This window comes from Zea mays, chromosome 10 (genome assembly GCF_902167145.1).
Source record: "Zea mays cultivar B73 chromosome 10, Zm-B73-REFERENCE-NAM-5.0, whole genome shotgun sequence".
Classification (NCBI taxonomy): domain Eukaryota; kingdom Viridiplantae; phylum Streptophyta; class Magnoliopsida; order Poales; family Poaceae; genus Zea; species Zea mays.
In genome coordinates, this window is record NC_050105.1 from 9,329,760 (window position 1) to 9,335,315 (window position 5,556).

Here is a 5,556-nt window from a genome sequence, read left to right on the forward strand (position 1 = left end):
GATACATTTCATATTGTTGAAATCCTGACATGAAGCATCACTTATTGAAGAATTTTGGGCATAAAAATACATATTTATCCATTAGGACATCAATGGAGAAATAAGTGGCAAAATTGTTTCATGGTTTAGTGGGGCCTAGTAGGATATGGGGCTAGAACCCAAAATTCTTCCTTCCTAATCTTGCGTTATCCTTTGGAGATGTTAGTCCTTACCTAATCTAATGTATATTTAGGATCTAGATTGACCAAAATCTTTCAAGAATGTTGCGAATAACTCCATCTTCTCCTCACTTCTCTAATTTTGGTAATATTGAGTTAACTCCATGTAAAACACTCCAAGATTAGTGATCTCTTATTCAGTTGTCATTTATTCAATTGTCGTATTGAAGCTTCCAAGCATAGAGCAATTCATTATGCTTTTAATTTCCACATATTAGTCCTATTGAGAATATGATTAGTTTTATTCTGACTTGGTCTTCCATTATATATTTTAGTCAGTGAAATATGTGTTTGATCCATATAACTTCATGTGGTGTGTTTTGCTCTATAACCTATAAAAGTCATACATAGCACAAAACTCAAACAATATCTAAATGCATATGTTTCAAATATAAACATTAATGTCATTTGATGATGGGTGTCAGTTGAGTGTATAGGGAGCACCCCCTTTTTGGTTCGGCAAGGGTTTAGGCAATCACTGCAATATTAGGATCTCGATGGAGACTCAAAGAACTTTAGGTTAATGAGAGGGCACAATGTGTGATGCTTGAGAGACAATGATCTAGAGAGGTTCGGGCCACCAAAGCATAATACCCTATGTCCTCTGAGTGACTTGTTTGTATTGCTTGGATGGAAATGGCCAATTGTGTGTGTGTGCTAGAAAGAGTCCCCCTATGAAGGGGTTGCCCTCTCCCTTTTATAGATCAAGGGAGAGGGGGTTACAGTGATATGTGGGATTATCCAATATGAAAGGGAAATTGCCTTAACCATTTTCTCTAATTGATTTTGGTGCTTGATGACCATCACAACCTTATAGACTAACTAGTTTACCTAGTCTTTGATTCACAGGTGCATAAGTCCACTCAACTCAGTTCTAAGTTAGAAACAGCTCAAAACCAACCACAAAGGGGTAAAACTCGGAAAAATTAAAGAATACCTAGTTTCACACTTTGGATAAGTTACATACACCCCTAGGAACTTATTTTACATACACCCCTATGTTTGCAAAGTCACACTTTTGGAGCAAGTTTGAGCTAAAACAAGCTCCTGGGTTAGAGAGAGCTAAAACAACCTTCTAAGTTAGAGAGTGCAAAAAGTTTAAAAACCATGACTCGGACTAGTTGGATTGTCACCACATATGTTTGTCTAAGTCATAAGAACACCCGCAAAGATATCCAAAAAGATTTGAAGAAAAGAAGAAAAACAGGTTATTGGACAGAAGATCACCGGAATGTCTGATAGCACACTGGACCGTCTGGATCAGGGACTCAGATTCAGATAGAAACAACCCAATTCATGGTGGCACACCGGACATGTACTGTTCACTATCTGGAGGCACATTGGACGGTCCAACATGAATTTTAGCGAACAAGCCAGCTTCGGGTTTTCTTTGGCCTTGCGCACGGAACCGTCTGGTGGCGCACCAGACTGTCTTATAAGGGACCAACGGCTATATGCAAAATCATAACAGTCACCTGCACATTAATTGTTCATTGTCTAGTGGTGCACTAGACAGGTATTGTTCACCTTCCTGTGCACCACCTGACTATGCAGCTTTGGTAGTTTTTCTCCAATGGCTATTTGAGTGGTTGGGGGCTATAAATACCCCCCCAACCAGCACATTGAAGACATAAGAACCCTTCCAACCTTCCAAACATTAAGTGCAACATCTCCACGCATTCAAAGCAATTCTCGCGTCGCATTTGATCGATTTATGTTTGACAGACATAGCGGCTAGCGCATTTGAGTGTTGCAAGGTCTTGTGATCATTTGAGCTTTGATTGTTCTTCTCTCTTTTTCTCATTCTCTTGATTGTAAAGCAAGGCAAGAGGATCCGATTCTTTGTGCGGAGGCCCTTACGGGACTGTGTCCCCAAGATAGTGAAGCAAGCTCAACCAGTCTCCGTGACCGTTTGACAGAGGGGAAAGGGTTGTAAGAGACCCATCCTTTGTGGAATCCTAAATGGGGATGTACACTCTTCGGGGTGGAACCTCGAGAAACAAATCGTGGTGTCTTTGTGTTGATCACTCTTTGCTATTTGCTTCTTTCTCTCCCTTCTCTCTCTAAAGTTCTCTTGCTTGCGATCATTTTGGGTTAGCTCCCAAACTTATCCGCATTGATTGAGCAACTCATAGCAAGAAGAACTTCTCTTTCGCACTCTGATTTCATTAATATTGTTCTAACCCTAACCTTAGCAAAAGTTTGTGTTTAAAGTTTGCAATTTTCAGGTTTCGCCTATTCACCCCCTTCTAGGCGACTTTCACAATAGCTTGACTCTACCTATTATATTGTAGAAATGTAGACTTCATTTCTTGGTCCTATAGCACCATTGTCTGCACATAATGGACGACCAATGCCATCTACATGTTGTGGATGGTCATAGGTTGGTGAAGGAACTAGCGCACGTCGCATGTGCGCCAACTACAGTGGTGCACTAGTGCCATAACCAGGATGTTTAGGCCTGATAACCAGTGTGGCGCATGATGTGGCCGTGGTCACGCCTGTCCCATTGTATAGGAGTAGCTACTCATTGACTTCACCAACTCCTTGACCAGCCGTAGTGTGGGCAGCTGGTGTACGTGGCACGTCCAAAGCCCATTTGGCTAGGGGTGTCCTAGGGCCTAGGGCATGTGGCGTGCCTGGACCCCCATTGCGGATGGGAACGTGTTGAGGCCCAGGGCACCTGGCGTACCAAGACCCCATTTTGGTATGTGGAGTGGGCAAACATAGGAGGCCTCTCAGGAGGCTCCTTACTCCAGTGAGAACCCTAGGACACATGGCGCTGTCGGACCCACCAGGGATAGGGGCCGCCTAGGACACGTGGTGCAACTGGACCCTACAGACAACTTATTGCGGTGGGCGTATACATGATAGGCGCTTGATGAATGCATCTGTAGCAGGTTGCCTCCCTCTCGACGATGTGGTAGGAGTCTCAGACACAAATTTCTTATGGGTCTTCTTGATATGACCCACCATGGTGGTGGTGTCTATCGCTTGTACTTCCCACAGGTCGGTTTGATGTAGTGCACATGGTACCTGTACCAATAGGAGTGTTGGTCTAGTCCCTAACATTGAACAATCACATGCTATAATGGCACTCAAATGCCCTAAACATCATTGAGAAGTTGTGAAAGCACTTTCTACAAAGATCCCCAACTCTCGGCATTGTGCTCCATAGAGTCATTTTTCTTTAGCATTGACTAAAAACTTCTAGCCAATCATTCACATCTAAACCTTCCACAATCACTTATCCATTTCACATCTCAGAGAAGTTACCATTGGTGGACTGTAGAAATCAGTGACGCCTAAAAGGGGGTGAATTAGGACTTCTAAAAATTACTTCTTAACTCGGCCACTAAAAGTCGCCTAGAGGGGGTGAATAGGCGAAACCTGAAATTTACAAACTTTAAACACGCACTATGCTCGAGGTTAGCGTTAGAATTAAATCGGAGTGCGGAAGGTAGTTCTCCTTGCCACGAGTTGCTCAATCAATGCGGATAACCTTTGGGAGCAAACTCTAATCAATAATAGCAAGGGAACTTTTAGAGAGAGGAAAGAGGGGAAACAAATCAAGTGAAGATCAACAAGTGAACACGGTGATTTGTTTACCGAGGTTTGGTTCCAAAGAACCTAGTCCCCGTTGAGGAGGCCACAAAGGCCGGGTCTATTCCAACCCTTTCCCTCTCTCAATCGGTCACACAGACCGGTCGAGGCTTCTCCTTAATCACTTGGGTCACTAAGACCCCGCAAGGATCACCACACACTTAGGTGCCTCTTGGTAGCTTTACAAAGCACTAAGAGAATAAGAAGGAGAAGGAGAAAGCAATCCAAGAAACAAGAGCAACAAAAAAACACAAAACACCCTCTCTCAAGGCATTAAGCAATTGAGTTGATTTGGAGGCTTGGAGAGGATTTGATCTATTGATTGTGTCTTGGAGTGTAGTCTTTTTCTCTTGTATTGAATGTGAAGTTCAGAAAACTTGGATGGATTGAATGGAGGTGGTTGGGGGTATTTATAGCCCCAACCACTATTCTAGTCATTGTTGTCGATGGCACACCGGACAGTCTGGTGGTGCACCGGACAGGGCATTGTTCACTGTCCGGTGCCTACCACGTCAGCAGACCGTTGGGGTTTGGAGCGGTTGACCGTTGAAGTCCTTTGTATTCTAGCTACACCGGACAGTCTGGTGGCATACCGTACATGTTCGGTGCGTTCTGACTTTGCTACTTTGACTTCTGACTTCTGCACTGTGCGCTTTTACTGTTCACACAGTCCACCATTGAGCACAGGTGACCGTTGCTCCATTGGCACACCAGACATGTCCGGTGCACACCGGACAGTCCGGTGAATTATAACAGAGTGTCTCTAGGGAAAACCCGAGAGCGGCCATTTGATGAGGTGCTCGGCCTGGGCACCAGACAGTGTCCGGTGCGCCACTGGTAGCACCATTTCTAGTCTTTTCTCCAATCATTGATGAGTCCCCAACTCAATTTCTTTCTTGGTTTATGTTGAACCTTATGCACCTGAGATAAATGACATCTAGACAAACTAGTTAGTCACGTGGTTTGTGATGGATGTCAAACACCAAAATCGATTATAGGAAATGATTAAGCCCATTTCCCTTTCAGCCACAAATAAATCCCTAGAACAAAAACCTATGCAGATAAGCAATCTAGAATGTGCAAACTAGATTTTGTCTAAGTGTTTCTATCTCTACCTCAAAAGGAGTTTTGCAACCTAAGTTCCAATCCTAAATACTCAAACCAGAAAGGAGAGATTGAAACTTAAGTACTTAATGTAAATGTGGAAGGTAAAGAGAAAAGGTAGAGAAAGAAAACTCTCGTAGATGATGCCGATATTTTTACCGGGGTATCCAGAACCACACAAGGCCCTGACTAATCCTCGTTGGTGCCCCTACGCAAAGGGTAGCCCATGCGACGGCCAAGCACCATGGTCGAGTAACTCTGTAGAGAGTCGCGTGCCTTCTCCACGCTCAAGTGGTGATCCACTTCTGGCTCCTCTCGGACGCTCCCGTCGTCTCTACTATCGAGCTTTCGACCGAAACGATGCGAGCCTCGTTCCCTCTGATACATGGTGGTGGCCATGACACAAACTTGATTGTCACGGTCTCGCAAGACTCTAGCCTCACTTGGTACAATATTACAACGGCTCACACTAGAGCCTAGAGCAAGCGCATAAGCGGTCTAACTAACCTAAGCGCTTCGCCAAGCACCTACGCTAATCACCAAGTGATTCTAATAAGCACTTGGGTGTTTGAGCACTTGGAAATGTCTATAACATGTGTTGGTATGTTGCTTGGGCTCCCGCGCCTTCAAA